This window comes from Pteropus alecto, unplaced genomic scaffold (assembly GCF_000325575.1).
Source record: "Pteropus alecto unplaced genomic scaffold, ASM32557v1 scaffold147, whole genome shotgun sequence".
Classification (NCBI taxonomy): domain Eukaryota; kingdom Metazoa; phylum Chordata; class Mammalia; order Chiroptera; family Pteropodidae; genus Pteropus; species Pteropus alecto.
The window spans coordinates 429,524-448,229 of NW_006440648.1; the positions used below are offsets into that span (position 1 = coordinate 429,524).

General features: G+C 37.5%; 2 protein-coding genes across 5 annotated transcripts in view; one reads left to right on the plus strand and one right to left on the minus strand.

The window, feature by feature from the left end:
- ZC3H12B (zinc finger CCCH-type containing 12B) overlaps nucleotides 1–4,549 on the minus strand; it is a 359,663-nt gene extending 355,114 nt beyond the window's left edge. For all 3 annotated transcript variants that reach the window (XM_015593980.2, XM_015593978.2, XM_015593977.2), the window contains exon 1: nucleotides 4,063–4,549. The gene's annotated coding sequence lies outside the window, so the exon portion shown is untranslated. The remainder of the gene's footprint in view (nucleotides 1–4,062) is intronic.
- Nucleotides 4,550–4,605: 56 nt separating this feature from the next.
- ZC4H2 (zinc finger C4H2-type containing) overlaps nucleotides 4,606–18,706 on the plus strand; it is a 72,293-nt gene continuing 58,192 nt past the window's right edge. Inside the window, exons 1-2 of one of the 2 annotated variants that reach the window (XM_025050974.1) lie at nucleotides 4,608–4,700; nucleotides 10,918–10,977. The gene's annotated coding sequence lies outside the window, so the exon portion shown is untranslated. Of the gene's footprint in view, nucleotides 4,701–10,917; nucleotides 10,978–18,706 lie in introns of both variants that reach the window. The other variant, XM_006917824.3, reaches the window with a different exon arrangement.

Consider the following 18,706-nt stretch of genomic DNA (forward strand, 5'->3'; position numbering starts at 1 on the left):
AGGATTGTAGGAATTTGACTTCAAAAGCAATGGAAGTAAAAGCTAAAAGAAATGAATGGGACTACATCAAACTAAAAAGCGTCTACTCAGCAAAAGAAATCATCAACAAGGTAAAGAGAGCCATCCGAACTGGAAAATATATTTGCAAGCAACACCGCTGATAAGGGCCTAATATCCAAAATCTATAAAGAAGTCATATGACTCAATAACAACAACAAAAAAAATGATCCAATCAAAAAAATGGGCAAAGGACCTGAACAGGCACTTCTCCCTAGATGATGTACAAATGACCAACGAATATTTGAAAAGATGTTCAACATCGCTAGCTATTAGGGAAATGCAAATCAAAACCACAATGAGATACCATCTCATACCTGTTCGAATAGCTATAATCAACAGAACAAGTAATAACAAATGTTGGAGAGGATGTGAAGAAAAAGGAATCCTCATACACTGCTGGTGGGACTGTAAATTGGTACAGCCACTATAGAAAACAGTTCCCCAAAAAACTAAGAGGAGGTTTTGAGGAGGTTCCTCAAAAAACTAAGAATTGATCTACCATATGATCCAGCAATCCCTCTACTGGGTGTTTACCCCAAAGACTTGAAACCCCATATCCAAAAAGATATTTGCACACCGATGTTCATAGCAGCATTATTCACAGTGCCCAGGACATGGAAGCAACCAAAGTTTCCTACGATTGTGGTACATATGTACAATGGAATATTACTCAGCCATAAGAAGAGATGAAATACTGCCATTTGTAAATACATGGATGGAACTTGAGATAAACATGCTAAGCGAAATAAGCCAGACAGAAAAAGTTGAAAATCACATGATATCACTGATATGTGGGATATAATCCTAAAAGCAACAAATGTACAGGACAAGCAAACAGAGACTCATGGACATAGACTATAGAGTAGTGGTTACCAGAGGGTAGGGGGTGAGGGAGGAGTGGGGAGGTAGACCATTAAAGGGGGTTAAATATAGGAGGGTAGGGGGAGATTGAAGTGGGTTAAGGGGATCAAATATATGGTAGCTGAAGAAAACTGGACTTTGTGTGGTAAACACACAATAGGATATACAGATGTCAAATTATAATGTACACCTGAAAATTATATAATTGTTTTAACCAATGTTACCTTAATAAACTTTATTTTAAAAAAATTAAAAAATAAAGACATTGAGTGGCCAAGTGAATTAGAAGACCTTACATATGTTGCCAACAAGATACTCAATTCAGATCGAAAGTTACATACAGACTGAAAGTAAAGGGATGAAAAAAAATATTACATAAAAATGGAAATTAAAAAAAAAAAAGCTGAGGTAGCATTACTTATACCAGAAAAATGACTTTAAAACAATGGCTATAACAAGAAAGAAAAACCCAGTAATTCCATTTACGGGTATTTATCCAAAGAAACCTAAAACATTAATTTGAAAAGATATGCATCCATATATTCATTGTAGCATTATTCGCAATAGCCAAGATATGGAAGCAACCTGAGTTTCCATCAATAGATGAATGGACAAAGAAGAAGTGATACACATATACAATGGAATATTATTCAGCCATAAAAAAGAATAAAATATTTCCATCTGCAACAACATGGATGGACCTGTTATTATGAGAAGTGCAATAAGTCAGACAGAGAAAAACAAACACCATACTGTTTCACTTATATGCAGGTTCTAAAAAATAAAATAAAAAACAGAAACAAACTCATAGATATAGAAAAGATTTTGATGGTTACCAGATGGGAGGGTATTGAGGAGATGGGTGAAAAAGAGGAAGAGATTAATAAGTACAAATTGGTAGTTACAAAATAGTCAAGGGGATGTAAAGTATAGCATAGGAAATATAGTTAATAATATTGTAATAAGTATGTGTGGTGTCAGATCGGTTCTAGATTTATTGAGGCGATCACTTTGTAAGTTATATAAATGTCTAACTGTCGTACACCTGAAACAACCATAATATTGTATGAATAGTCAACCATAATTGAAAAATTCAAAAAGTGTTTAGAAAAGAATACATTAATACTTTTAATACAACATATTTAAAGACAATTATAACTTATGGATACAACATTGGTACTTGGTGTAATGCTGCTCTACTTCTCGACTCAGTAATATGGTATAAGTATTTAGTTATTTATTATATAGCAACAAAATTGACAATTCCTTACCCTATTTCCATGCTGCCACCATGGAGATTTAGCAATTTACCTAAGATGTGTGCCTGCCTTAAACCACTATAGTACTTTGAAGTTGATATAAGGTAATTTTAATTTTCTTAGCAGCTTGCCTATTATTTGAATTTACTAGTTCTCTTTCCAAAGATCTTCTCTTTTGATACTAGAATAAGCAGCTGAGAACAGAAATGTGCAATACTTGCTGAGCAAAGGAGACTAACCACAATGCCTTCTGAATATATTTTGCTTTCTGATAAAATCGTGTTGAAAGTATATTAAAACAAAACAAAACAAAACAAAAAACTAACTCCTCCCAGAGTTCACTGGTCAAGTGCCTTGATTGCACTTGCAAAATTAACTATTAATATTATCTTATAGTGTGGCTATGACACTCTAGGTAATTGCTCTTGAGTATATGGCACCTTTGTAGACATTACAATAGAATTCTAAATTGGATCCAAATTACTGCCTAGTTTTAAAAGTATGTGAAGATGAACTACAAGTACCCACATAGTACTTATTATTTCAAATAATCCGTACTTGAATTCATCAAGAACTTTTCCAAAACAAAAATAATCTTTTCGGAAATCTAGCAACTAGAATCATATCAGTTTGCCAATTCACAAAACAAACAATATTTGCTGAGGTCCAAGATTGTTCTGCAGTGATACCAGAATTATATTGTGCTTTACACGATACCCAAGGGAACCTCAAAGCAAGAAAACTGCCAAAGCAAAGCATTTTACCAAAAAAAACTATTTTACCAAAGGAAGAGAGTCAAATAAAAGAAGGAACCCATCCTTTTTTTGTTTGTGCACATAAGTACCTTACGATCAAAATTACCAGTTAATTTTAAATTCATTCCACTTTTGAAAGAGGTCAACTATAATTTTTTCAACCATTTTCTTTTAACAAAACAATTTTACTCCTCAAAGATAATATTGCTAATTTTCAAAAAGTGCCTTACAACTTTAGATCCTCATCTAGTTACTCTGTCCAAAATATCACTTCGGGTCCCTCATGCCAATGTTTTTTAGAAGCAACTATCCTCAACTCCAGCTACTCCAGGAAGATAGATTATAACACATCCTCGCTTTTATTAGGAACATTTTAGGTTTCATCATATTTATTTTAAAAGAGGCATGTCATTCTGGGTGAAGAGTAGTTAGTTCGTAAAATCTGTTTCCCTTGTTATCAATCAGCCACTCTATTTGTCCACTTCAAGACTGATGCCACTTTAGAAGTCAAATGGAGAGTTTGCTAGTATGTTTTTATTATTATCATTATTATTATCATTATTGTTATTATTGTTATTATTATTATTTAAAATAAGTACTGTCTTCCTAAATCTTTTATGTCAGGAGTCAGAAGTCAGACACACGACTTTCAGAAGCTCTCAACACGGGAGAAGTAAGAAAACTAAAGGGGCCACACTAGTCGCCTGTTCAAGCCTTGAGGCATGGAACGACAGCTGCCTGAAAATCCACTCTTGAGAAGCCTGTGGGCAGGCTCTTGAGAACAAGAACAGGAGAAAAGGGCGAACTCGGCACTGAGAAAGTCTTTCCCCAAATTAGGTATCAAGCTACATGATTGTACGTAGAATTATCAGCATTTATGGCATCTAAGAAGCAGAGCCAGGCCTTAAGCACCGACACCGCATTCCTGGACGCCGGGGCCGAGACCAGAGAGTGGTGGTTTTGAGAAGGAAAACTATCTCAAAGGAAATAGGGAGCCGCGAACAGAGCAGATGTAGAAGAGGCATCAGAAGCTTCTGCAGGAGAAAGCAACGCTTTGGTCGCCTCCCGGGAGCCCCGGAGGCAGGAAACGTGCCCCAGCACCGGGCTAGTGCGGTGCCACTACTCACCCCTACTCTCCTACGGTCCCCGTCGTCACCCTGCTGGACTCAGCCCCTGCAGGGGGAGCCCCTCCCCCGCCCGCTGCCAGGGTTGGGCTCAGCGGGCGAGAGGAGGCGGCAGCGCAGGTGTCCGTGAGCGGGGGCCAGAGACGCGCCCCAGGAGCAGCTGGGTGCAAGGGAAGCAACCTGGTGCCTTGCGCTCCCTGGCGCTGCCAACTTCACCACCATTGACGTAGAGGGGCGAGGGGAGGCAATGGAGGGAAGGCCGTCGCCTAGCAGCCAGGACCCTCCCGAAGTACTAGGCCCGAGCTTGGGCGGGACTGTCGCCCCCGGTCCACTCAGCGACGCGACCCCCAGGCCTGATTCCCGTCCCTCAGCCCCTGCGGCCACAGAGCAGCAGCGGCTCCCTCTCGGGCGGTGGTGGCAGCTGCATCCTCGTGCTCCTCCTCCTCTGGCGCCGCTGCCTACACACAGCCCCGGCGGTGTTACAGCCGCGGCGCCCTGACTGCTGTCTCCTAGCAACCGCGCGCATGCGCCCCACCCCCGCCAGAGACCGCCGCCAGTGCTGGCGACACTGTCCGGACTCAATCCACCTATGAAAGGGCTCAAAAGCCTCCTTCTTAGGGCCTGGATGAAACATCGTCAAGGTAGGGGTGAGGTGGGAAGAGGCCGGGGGACTTGAATATGACCGTCTCCTGGCCCCTCGACAGTCACCTTGGTGGTAAAGAGTGACAGTTCCAACAACCTCCTAACATATTCTTTAGTCTCTCCTTCTCCACTCCAATCCATCGTTCACACGGGCTTCAGGAGGAATGTTCTAAATAATTTCTCTGATCATGTCACTCATCTGCATAAGTCCTATGGTTAAGGGAAAGCCTCCCTAATAAGGGCCTAATAGTTCTTGACTACTGCAACAGCATCCTCTCTGGTCTCCCTGCCTTTAGACTTGTCTCCCTTCAATCTGTTCTCGTATTTCTACCAGAGAGATCTTTGTGAAACATAAATCTCCTACTCTTACTTTCCTCCTTTTTACAGAATGGGCTTTTGAGTTAGAGCCAATTTTGAATTTCTGTCCCACCACTGAGTAGCTATGTTTTCTTCAGCTAAGATGCTTAACCTCTATGAATCTGCTTCATCTGTAAAATGGGAATAATTTTAGTACTTATAGAATAGATATAAGGATTAAATTAGAGCATGCACTTAACATATATAACTTACTCTGGCACAGATTAAGCACTCAGTAAAAATTACAGCTATTTTTCAGTAGATCTTATTGCCTATAATAAAGGATAAAGTACAAACTCTCTAACTTAGCAGTCGAGGTCCTGTCATCTAAGATATTGCCTCTATTTTTCTAGCCCTATCTCCATTCCACTGCTCCTGCAGCATCTAGTCACAGACCAGTCCTTGCAGTTTTTGAAATACATCTTTATCTATAAAGTGCTTACACATATTTCCCTAAGGTTCATCTGAGGAAGAAATCTATGCAAACTCTCCGATTAATTAACATATAAGCATCCATGATCATTCTCAACCTATACATGTTAATTTTAAAATATTGACACAGAAATGACATGTAGGTAGTGACTGTTTACAAAAATTGTGTGGTTTTCTGGGGGCTTATTTACTTGATCGTTTTGAAATTAGGCTTAGAGTTTTTGTAATGTGTAACGATAAAAATATGTTCAGCAATTTTGAACTTAATGCAATGAATAAATACATTTATAAACATCATATGCTTTGCTAGATGTTTATTTAATAAAAGGTTTTAACATTTTAGAAAGTATAAAAGTAGCTGTACCATGTGTAAGATGTCTCAGAGGCCCAGAAAGAACTGCTAATGAAAATTTAGTGGAGGGCTCAAATGGAATATAAGACTAAAATGAAAGTTTATGAGGACTAGACAACCAGAAAATATTGAAGAAAGAGAATAATAATTGGAAAGATGAAAAAGAGCAAATCAAAGACCAATTAAATAGAAGCACCAGATGGAAATAATCAACAAACTGTAATTGACAGGAAAGATCATAACATAGAGAATATGTATTATAACTGTGAATGTGGCAGTGAGCTTGAATAGAGTTCTCCCACAGATCATATTTTTTCTTCTATATGATACAGACATGCCTTTTGGGTTCAAAGGAAGACAATTCCATAATGTTCAATCTTTTTCAAGGACCATCAAGGGCTCACAGGGACAGATCTCTAACAGAATTTGCTTAGATCTTCAAAATCTGTACTTAGTTATATAAAATCTGTACTCTGTACACTTATTGAACTCATTACATTCTATAGCACATATTTATTATGATTACAGTGAAACAGAGGAATAAATATTTAAATTTTGTTAGTCATCTTTAATTTTTCCATATTCCTTTCTAGATATAGAAATGTGTCACTGCTTCACTTTAACTCCTTCAGTATTTTTCCTGGAGTCTCAATATAAAATCTGAGCTCCTTTACACACATCAGCCTATCTGTCTCTTCTATGTTGGTGAAGTAAAAACTCCTGTCAGCAAAGAGAGACCTATCCACATCGGTATGTAAAGAAAATATTTATTATTGAGTAAGCACAACACAGTATATGTACATAGGTAGCCTTCAAGAGACTGCAGAGTGAGGATAAAATTCCACACAACTTATACAGTAAAGCAAATACAAAGTTCACTTGTGAACTGAGGTAGCTATTCTTTTAGTTAATTGGCTTCCTCCAAACAAATAGTAAAACTCGTTATCTCCCCCAAAAGACACCTTGAATCTTCCTGGAAGAAAAACAGTTATACCTGGAGATGGGTTCCTGTAGTAACTCTGTAGACATCTTTACATTGCGAAAGGTAATGTGGCTCATGACCTTGGAAACATGTCTACATTATAAAACTGGACACTGAGCCCTTCTAGTCTCTGGAGAAATTTATCTATATTCCAAAATTTAAAGAAAGGATTTGGGCTCACTATGTTCCCCATGAAGACACTCTAAAAAGTTAAGGAAAGGAAGATACTCTTTTTTACAAACCTTTATTTACTTTTACATTTCAGTGAGTTCTTCCAAAACAGAACTCCATGCAGGCACAGTAGATGGTGCCTAGTAGATCATAAGAAAGTCTTCCTTAAATAAGAAAGTCATAGAAGACTTTGGCATTGCTCTGGGTATTGATAGATGAATTAGAATTTTCCAGAAAGGGATAAAAATATTCCATGCAAAGGAAAAGTATGTTTAAAGGTCCAGGAAATATGTAAGTTCATGGTATGTTTGGTTAAAGTAGAAACATTTGACTTATACATACTATATTTGTGCTTAGGGGCTGAGAAGCATAGGGTGTAATGGAGTTGAGTACAGCGAAGTAGGTTAGAGACAGATTATGAAATGCCTTAAATACCATCTCAAAGAGTTTGTACATGTCTGTCTATATATGATGGCTAAAATAAGGCAATGTACTAATACTTGTTCAGGGGTCGGGGACAAATATTAGACAGTACCTCAGCCCCAAAGATCTTATAATCTGATGGATGCAGGAAGACGAAATAACAAATAACAAATAAAATACCACAAGTGGACAGATATATTTGAGAGGGAGGAAATAGGATTGGACATAAACTTTATATAAAGTTACTGAGAAAAGTTCCTTGGATGATTTCCTCTTGACCTATAATGTAAAAGTTCTCCGTAATTGGAGTCGTTCCTAGAATTCCATACACTTGAAATCTGTGTATGGTATAGTTCTTCCCCACTTTGTTCCCTGTTTCCATTCTGGCTCCCCTGAAGAAAATCACTCGGACGTTTTAATGCAAATTGATGTAGTGTCTCATCTCACCACTTGGCACCACTTGACAATCCTTTCACTTTTTCTTGGTCAAGCCCTCTCCAATTATTCTCATCTATTATTTCGAACCTTATTCACTCTCCATTCTGACTGATGATTTCATCACCCACCCTTCAAACCTACCACCCAACTGATTACTTCATCACCTACCTTTCTTAAAAATTTAAAAACTCATTCTTCTCACCTATATTCTGCATCTGCTCCCATACTATACTTTGATCCCTTCGGTCTCACATAGACTGTGCAAAACTAGATCTTCCACCTGACTTTCTGATCCTTATCTCAGCAAGAGATCTTACTCTATCACTTTTTCTTTCAGTGTCAATACCTTACACCTCTCTCTCTCTCTCTGTTGACTCATTCCCCTCAGCCTATAAACATACCCAAAACTCTTCCATCCTTAAAAGAAATACTCTTCTTTTATCCTAGAGCCTCCTCTAGTTTTCTTGAAGTCTCTTCTCTTACCTTATTGCCTACCTTTATCACCTAGAGGTCTCAAAAGTGATTCCATTTACTGCCTCTATTCCTTTACTTCCCATTCACCTTTCAACCATTGTAATAGGAATTTCACCTACAACTCTCTAATGAAACTTCTTTTGTTAAGAACACCAATTACTGACAAATTTCTCTATGCAACAGGCACTTTTAAGCCCCTTTCTATTGGACCTCACTGCCACATATGATAGTGTTGATTATTTCAGTATGCTTGAAATCTTCTACTCATTTGACTTCCAGACACATTCTCCTTTTTCTTTTTCTTTATTTTTTTTCATTTATGTAACATTCAAGAAGGTTCCTCTTCTTCTACCTACCTCTTAAATGTTTCTATTATCCCATGATTCTGCTCATGGACTATTGCTTTTGTTCTACTTTCCACACTATTATCTATACATGGATAACTTTCAAATCTATATTGCTAGTTTAGACCTCCCTCATGATATCTCAATCAGTAGATCCAATTGTCCACCAGACATCCTCACCTGGATGCCCTCCAAGCAATTCAAATTCATTTTTTTTTTGCCACAACTGAACTCATCATCTTCCCATGCTAATGTGTTCTTCTTTTTTGTTAAGGAAGATCCAAAAAAAAAACAATCTCACCAAAGAGAGACCCTATTATCACACAATAAATTCACCTTCTCACAGAAACATTAAATGACTAGAATATGACCATTTTATATAAGTTATGTCAAGACTGCTGTACCTTTTTCTGAAAAAATAGGCTGCATATATGTACCAAGGAAGAATAATTTGTATCACTTGAATAGAATAGAAGCTCCATGAGGACAGCGATCTTTGTCTTTTTTTTTTTTTTTTTTTTACTGCTGTATTTCTAGTGCTTGGAATAGTACTTGGCACATAGTAAGTCCTCAATAAATGAATTAGCCTGTATATCTCCTACTTAAAGAGCTTTCATTTGGGAATTTCACTAGATTGTAGCAGAATATATACATATGTATACATATATTCATGTTAATATTCATAGATTAAGGAGGAATGTATTCTTTTTGTATCTGAAATGAGGCAAAAGGAAATCGTAACTGCATTTCACCTAGCTTTCTGCCTTGGGAAATAGAGAAGGAACTGGTGGGATAAAAACACTTCATCTATCACTTGAAATAGTCCTTCCTTAGAAATTTGGAATGTAGACTAAGAGATTTTGGCCTACTTTGGCTGCTTTCTTATGCTGAGTGGTGTACACTTAATAACTATTGGCAACAGCCATTTTTATGCCATATGGTCTTGGAAATAGAAAAAGTTGGTCTGCTATGAAAGATGAAGCAGACACACAGATAGATGCAGAGATGATAAAGGGAGACTCCAGATAGCAGTTAAGTCCCTGGTTCCAGCTTATTCCTTTAAAATCACCTGCCTTAATGATCTTGGGTTTTATAAGAAAGTCTATCTTCATGCTAAATTTCTTTTGTTCCCCAATCTAGTTTGAATTGAATTTCTCTTCTTTGCAAAAACAAACAAATAAAAACCACACTGTTCTCCCATATCATATTGTTTAACAATCCTGTGCCTTTGCTTATTCTTTTCTCCTTAACTGGAGAACTATAGTTTCCTTGACAACCATTTTGCCTGAATAATTCCTATTTTAGCAGAGAAGGTAGAACTCAGGACCCCTCCTTGTACCTGTTTTTGTTTTTGTTTGTTTTTTGTTTGTTTTTTATCATGCTCTATCCTCATTTCATTCCAAGAAAAAGGAATACTGACAATATAGGTAAGATGGCATGATTGTGACTGGGTCAGATTTAATAGCAGGTAGGATCATTGTCTGGAAAAATGTCCCATATCCATGCATGGCCCTTCCTTATGTCTCTTCTGTCTCTGTTGTTGTGGATATTGTAAGAGAGCCGGTGCCTACATTATAGCAATTTCAGCTATGCTATACTTTCTCTTTCTCTCTTTCTCTTTCTCTCTCTCCCCGCCACACGCCCCCCACCACCCGCCTCACTTCCTCCCCCACTCTTGCCTTCTCTCCTTCCCTCTCCCTGTCTCCCTGGTATTAATTCAGATTCCTGTGCCTTGTGGCTGGCCAGAAAACAGTAACAATAACATTTGGATCTGAGCTTGGGAATAGAAGTACCATCAGGGAACCTCACTTATGTTTTAAGTTGGCCACATTTAAACCACGTTTTCTCATCACTCTACACCAGGAAATATTTTGTGGAGACTCTTATATTTAGTAATCACAGTTGTAGCTAGTATTAGGAGGAAAAGAGATTCTGTCCTGAAGCAGGAGATCCCTTGGTGAATGTAGACTGAAGGGATGGCTATATTTCTACTGAAACTAGATTAAAAGGCAGAGTTCCACAAGGAGAAAGGAAAATTCTCCATATGGGCAGCCAGGAAAGGACCCTTTCGATAGAAAGAAATTTGGTGTATTTATTGGAAAGACATATCTTTCTCTCCCATACCCACAACCCTCTCTGTCTCTCACTTGAAGCTGAAAAATTGTATATTTCTCCAAGACAAGTCACATCCTGCTATGGCAGGAATATTTAGATGATAGAAGAACATTTGTTTTTCTATTTAGTGACCAAAGCCCGGATAATTCAAAAGCTGATGGAAGACAATACTGCCATGAATCTGTTTGGTAAGTGCCAATTATAGTGGCATAGAACTTAAAAAAAAAAAATTGAAATTTGACAAGACTTTGAAAAAATAAATATGGAAGCTCATTTGATCTCTTGACAATTTTACTCAGTTAAATTTTATTTAATAGGTTATAGACACTCACAATTAGTTCAAATTGACAAGCATACAGCTGCAGTTAAAAGAAGCTTTTGTTCATTATTTTTTCCCCTGTTTACCCTCTATCCTTATTCCCCAAGCAGTAAGGGTGGTAACAATAACATGGGAACATTATTTTTGCTTGGAATCATCATAAGCACTTGGTCCTACATTTTATGAGTGTGGTACTGAAACTTGAGAAAAGTGAAACCTAAAGGAGACTTGAAGTTGTATGAATTAAACTTACAAAGTATTAGAAAAATTACAATCCCAGTGCAATGGAACCAAGTATGTGGCTGTTAAAAGAAACCAGAGTACACCCATGCATCTGGGTGATACTTCTTCTGACCAAGATAAAGAAAAATAAAAAATTGGGAAGAGATCATTTTTGGCTTTAATTTCTTTAGGAATTTAATTTCTACAAAAGAAGCAGGTTTCTGTATGGGACTCTATCTTTTTTTTTTTTCCTGATTCTTTTAAAATTTTATATCATTATTAGTTTCGAGTATACAGTACATTGGTTAGACACTTATATGGTTTATAAAATGATCTCTCTAATTGCTCTTTCTCTCCTCTGGCTCTCTGCCTAGCCATTGCATTAATGCTAACTGCATTCTCTATGCCCGTGCTCCCCATCCCCTTGACCATCTATCAACTACTAATTTGTACCCCCAACTCCCCTCCACTCTGGCCATCACCAGATTGTCCTCTATTTGTGAGTCTGTTTTTGATTAGTTTGTTCTTTTTGTTTCTTAGATTCCACATATAAGTGAAATCATATGGTAATCTTTGAATTTTTGTATTGTTCAAATGTAAGACATATTGCTGAGCTAATGTTGCATTATCTGGACTATGCTACCATGTTGTACTCACTGGACAATTGTAGATAAGCATAATTTGAGATAGGAAATAAAATAGTCCGTAATTTTTTTTTTTTTTATTTGCTGTGCTGTTGTGTTTCTGGGAGGATAAATAATGACAAAAGTTAGGGAGATGGTATCACAAAGGGAGGAACAGAGCTTCAGTGATATTCCCATAGCTCTTCTCCCTCAAGTGGGTTGATTACCTTTCTAACTGATCATCTTGGTTATTAAGCCCAGAGAGTTAAGAGAAAGAAGAGTTCTCGATTCCTCTACTCACATCAAAAAAATCTCTAACAGATGGTTTCTACATCTTTTCCTACTCTTTTTTTCCCACTTCCTAAACAGGATAGAACAGCAAACTGATAGATCAGATGGAAAAACACTGCCTGGATCACATTTACTTGTGAGCTGAGGAATGGGTTTACTAGACTAAAGACCAGGCAGGTGGGCATGGCCTTATTCTCAGCTGTTCTTCCTTCCATTCTCCTGGGATTATCAAAGTTCTTTCTCTTCACCTAGGATTCCTGTGCCATGCAGGTGATAAAATGGTGGCAATATTTTTATTTATGCTGAGTTGAGAAGGCAGCAGCCTCTCTTAGGCCTCAAGCCTATGCCATGTACTTTAAATCAGGTTTTCCAGAATTCTTTCTTGGACATATTGGGTCCAGGTCCCACTAATAAGAACATGCTCTGTTTATCATTTTTTATTGTTCTCTCAGGGGAAAACTGAAAAGAGTAAGGCAGAAATTGGGCATTCTTGGGTATTCTAGTCAATACCAACAAAATCTCTTCACATCTCCAATACTATTTATCTTCTAACTTTGTTGTATCAAGTACCTATGGGATTATCTGCCCAGAAACTCTCTCTAGGAATTTTGCTCCCCTTATCTTGTTCCTCCACCCCACCTATAAAGTTGAATAAGAGCTGCCATGTTATTACAACATGGTCATAACCCTTAAGTATAGTTGATTGAATCAGGGGTGAGCACATTATTTCAAGTGGGCCTTTTCCCTGGTGTAGGAAAACAGCACCAGTTATACCTTCCCCTTTTATTAGAAAAGCAAAAGCTTTCATAGGAGCCCCCTGAAGTTGATTCCATCTTATTATTATTGATTGAAGCGGGGTGCATGGCCACCCTGACTTTAAGGAAGCTGGAAAGGAGAGTATCTTGCCTAGGGGCAGTAACATTACTTCCTAGAACAATTTTAAGGTTCTATTGGCAAGGAAAAAAAGGGTACATGGATATTAAGAAAGCAATTAACAAGGTCTATCACACTAATTCATTTATCTATAATACAACACAAAAACGAATTTACTAAATAGTAACCTAATTTCCTTGCAAAGAAAGTGATGCATTTAAAAGAGGCCTCTTTTGTTGTTGAGTTCTATGAGTTTGTTATATATTTCAGATATTAACCACTTATTATAGGTGTTATTTACAAATATCTTCTCCCATTTGGTTGTTACCTTTTTGTTTTGTTGGTGGTTTCTTTTGCTGTGCAGAAGCTTTCTAGTTTGATATAACCCCGTTCATTTATTTTTGCTTTTACTTCCCTTTGAGATCAAATTCATAAAATCCTCTCTAAAACCAAGGTCCATAAGTTTAGTACCTATGTTTTATTCTGTGTATTTTATTGTTTGTGGTCTTATATTTAGGTCCTAGATCTATTTTGAGTTAATTTTGTGTATGGTGAAAAATCGCAGTCTAGTTTCATTCTTTGCATGTGGCTTTTCAATTCTCCCAGCACCATTTATTGATGAGGCTTGCTTTTTCCCATTGTATGTTTCTGGCTCCTTTGTCAAAAATTATTTGCACATATATTTGTGGATTTAAAAATTGGGCAGAAGGACATGAACAGACACGTCTCCCAGGAAGACATACAAATGAGCAAAAGATATATGAAAAGATGCTCAACTTCACTAGCTACTAGGGGAATGCAAATCAAAACCACAATGAGACACTACCTCACACTGGGGTTAGAATGGCCATTATCAAAGAGACAAATAATAACAACTATTGGAGAGGTTGTGGAGAAAAAGGAACCCTCATACACTACTGGTCGGAATGTAAATTGGTACAGTCGCAATGGAAAACAGTATGGAGATTCCTCAAATAATTAAGAATAGAATTAGCCTATGACCCAGTAATCCCTCTTCTGGGTATTTACTTGAAAATTTTGAAAACATTTAATTGTAAAGATATATATATATATCTGTGTGTGTATATATATATATACACACACACCTCTATGTTCATTGCAGCATTATTCCCATTGGCTAAGACATGGAAACAACTGAAGTGTCCTTCGATAGCTGATTAGATAAAGAAGATGTAGTACATATATACAATGGAATACTATTCAGCCATAAAAAGGTGAAATAGAGCACTTTTGTATTAAAAATTAAAAAAACAAATTAAAAAGGAGCTCTTTGTTTGGCCACATATCTTTTATGGGTTAGGTAGATAAGCTAGTAGGGAGGAGCCAGAGAGGACAAAAATGAACTGCAAAATAGAGGATTAACTGTTTGAAACTATGAGAGAAATCTGGGAGGGAGTAGCCTAAGAGAAAAGATGAGAGAAGGAGAAAAATGATGGAAAAACCACATGGTTTGTGTTCTGAGCGTTCACTTTTAACTCCAGATCTTCAATAAAGTATAGAACTCATGAAAGGGTTATTGTGAATAGATTTCTTGTGAAACTAGTAGGAAATTGAGCTCTTTGTGTAAATTTTTTGGAGTAGAACATAGACAGCATGTGTAGATACAGGAGGCATAGACCAGACCAAGAAAAACGAGAAGGTATTAAGCCTCACTGGTGAGCAAAGAAGAGTGGGAAGAGTCAGGAATTCACATATCATAAAATGACAGAGTCAAAAACCAATTATAAGAACTATGAGAAGTAAAGCAACCCCAGCCAATATTTGAATTATGTGTATTTCTTGTCCCCACTAAGTGGTGAGCTCCTTGAAAACTGGAATAATCTTATTTATCATGCACACCAGCACTTAGCCAGATGCCTGGAACTTAGTAGATAGTCTATAAATATTTATTGAATTCAATTGAACTGACCTGCCCTATATTATAATTCTCCATATCCCTTTCTTAACTCTCTTAGTAAATTGGAATATCCATTAATAGTGTGTCTGATTCAACTTTTTATTGAATAAGGCATCTTGAACATAGTAGGTGCTTAAAGGGCCAATTTTTAGAGCCCTACCTTCATGAAGAGGGATAAAGGTCTGGTAATCCGAGTTTGCAGGTTCTGATTTCTTAACAGCTTGTTTCCCTTAGGCCAATATGAAATTGTGTTTTCATTCCCAAGCAAATATTAAATGATGGCAGGAGAAGGTAGCACAGGCACATGTTGTGTGGCAGAGGGAAACCAGCTTGGGATTTCAATTTGCCACCAATGATCCCCAAAGTAAACAGTCAAGTAGATAATCAAGATTTGGCAGTATATAGCCATTACTCACAATTAGAAATTGTGGTTCATGTATTATAAGTGGGTGTAGAAAAACCACTAGGATGATAGGCACTATAATGTTGAGTGTGAAATCATTATAAAGTAAAGTTATGTGTGGTTTTCTTCTTCTTTATCCTCTTTATGCAATTAGTCAACTGCAGAATATGTTCATAAACGCTCTTTATATGTAGTTCATTTTTGTCAACAAGAATAAAATTAACCTTTATTGAATGCCTATTATGTGTCGAGCACTACACTAGGCACTTTATAAATGCTATGTAATCCTTGATAATGTCTTATTCAGCCAATTTTATGGATGATGTACCAGAGTTCTAGAGAAGCAAATATATATCCTCCAGACTACAGCAAGAAAGTCCAAGTATAAAAAATTTAAACCCAGTTTTGTCTGGAGGGCTTGAAGAAACAAGGATTTCTGGGCCCCACCCCCAGAGATTCTGGTTAAGTAGGTTTAGAGTTGGTCTGAGAGTTTGCATTCTAACAAGTTCTCGGGTTATCCTGACCCTGCTCTTCTGGCAAATCACACCATTAAAACCATTGCTCCAGATAATCTAAGTATTGTGAAAGCCTTAAGTCATCTAGTCTTGAACTTCCAAATCAGTATATTAAGACACAGTAGTATGCCATGAAAGAATGACAAGTGTGCAGAGGTATTGAATTCCTTTTGCCCTCAGAATGGTTGAGTGGGACCTGGAGTAACTGGTTACCTTGGGCCACAAGCAGCCTTGTTGTTTATCTGCAGCGTGCCATAAAAATATTATTTTCTATAATGTAAAAAGAGTTATAAATCATTGATGTGGTCTAACCACTCATATGATGCCCAAGTACTTTCCCCAAAATCTCCAAGAGAGAGTCATATAGCTTTTGCTTGAATACCTCCAGAGATGAGGAACTCATTGACCTATTTGTATTTAATTCCACTTTAAGACTGTTTAACTTAAATGTTAGAAACTGTTTATTCTACAAAAGCAGACAGCTTGGAGAAAGGAGAGTAGAAGAGAAGATATCTGAATTATGCATTGTCAGTCCATGGCAAAAAGTGTGATATTTGGGAGATTTCTGTCATTTCCTTCCTGTATCATTTTTTTCTTGTGAAATGAATTGCCTACAATATCTAGCAGCTTAAAACCACTTATTACCTCACAATTTCTATAGGTCAGACAACCAGGCACAGCTTGATTGGGTTTACCATGTCAGGGTCTCTCACAGGCAATTAATTATCGAGTTATTGGTTGGGCTGTAGTCATCTCAAAGCTCAACTTTGGAAAAATCTACCTCTAGGTTTACATGGTTGCTGGAAGGATTCAATCACTTATGGATTACTGGACTGATGAATGCCTTGGTATTTTGCTAGCTATTGGCCAGAGGCTGCTCTTAGTTCCTTGCTACATGAGCCACTTCAACAAAGCAGTGTGTTTCATCAAAGCTGTAAGCTAAGAATTAGAGTCTTCTAGCAAGACAAGTCACAATCTTTTGTAACCTAATCTTGAAAGAGATATCCCACAACTTTGGCCATAGACTCTTTATCAGAAACAAGTCACTTGGCCAGAACCCATATGCAAGGGGAGGGGATTATACAAGGAAATGGAAAGTAGGAGGCAGGGATCATTGGGGATCCTCTTAGAAGTCTATGTATTACACAGACCATTCTATATTCCTTCTTAGAGAAGATATCCCAGCCACAGCCCCAATAAGGCAGCCCTGCTCATTATGCTCCCTCATTTCCCTGGGTTGGGCAATGACCTAGAATAGGTTAAAAAGAGACCAAGTTGTTTGCTGCAGGAAGCTGTGCTGACAGGTCATTGTAGCAGAGACTTTTAGCTACCAGTACAGTATGCATTTTCATATTCTTCCTTGCTAGCAGACCTGAAGTAAGCTAGGCACATTACTACCAATGTAGTTTTTCTTCTGGAGGAAGACACTATCTTGCACAGTTGTTTTCTATATGAACATCTTGGAAAAGATAGTTGAAAATAAAAGGGCCATTAGTACCTCTGCTTGCAAAATGTGCAGAAGTATGAGATCCATGAAGAATTATCTCCTGATATGTTGGCCATTCCTTGCCATTAAGGCCAAGATTCTAATCCCCAGAGAAAGTAAGACCAATTTCAGGATGGTGTTTTAATGGAGTCCAATTTTGTTTGAATGTTCCATGTGATAAAAAGTAGTTATTCGCAGCTGGAGATAAGGAGTGTTCTGGGAAATGACATGAAACGAAGCTAGAAAGTTAGGCAAAAGCCAACAAATAAGACATTCTGGATTTTATTCTGAAAGCTATAGGGAGCCATAGATGGAATTTTATGGGCAGGAGAAGAAAGATTATATAGAGGCAGGTGAATTACAAGATTAGTGGAAGTGCATAATAAAATTAGCATTTTAGAGAGACCATCTGACAATTGTGTGAGGGATGAATTGAAAGCAAGAAAGAACAGGTAAGCAAGACTGGAAACTGCTGAATTAATCAAGATGCGAGATGATGGGGCTTGAACCAAGGTACTGGGAGTCAAAGTAGATAGAAGTGGGTGGATTCAAAAATTTTGAAAGAAGAATAATGAACAAACCTGAGGCTTTATTTGAAATGAGGCATGAGGGCAAAGGAAGAATCAATGATGACTCTTGAGTTCCTTTTTTGGATGCTATAGCAGATCTTTGTGGGGATTTTTTGTTACCCAGCATTTATCATTTGGTAGTATCACTCTTGTTTTTTTTTTTTTCTTTTTTAAATGGCCTCTCTACACCATTGCATGTAGACTTGTTAAGATTATCAACCAAAGAAGATGCCCTGCCCACTCTAGCTAAAGGGTAGGCTCGCGACCAAAGTTTGGCCAATTAGACTGTCTTCTGAAACTATAAAACTTGAATAAAGTGATGCATGAATGGGGAAAAATATTCGAAGTTGATTTACTCAAGTGATAGCACCGTGAGGAAATCTTCAGGTATTTCTTGCTATCTGATCTCTGGAGCTACCCTAGTTCTTATGCTTTTGCAACCTTTCCATTGATTCTGGAGCTTCCAAATAGCCTTACATTTCCTTTACCTAAATTAGCCAGGGTCATTTTCTGTTGCTTGAAACCAAAGAAACTTCCTTGATACAGGAGTTTTAATGAAAGTCATTGGTACTCTCATTCTCGTTATTATTTCTCAGCATTTTTTTCAAACCCACACTTAAGACTTTGGTTGATGAGCTGAGACAGTGCAAACCAAATTTTCCTTTGGCAACTGGCTTTCTGTTAGGCTTTGCTAATAG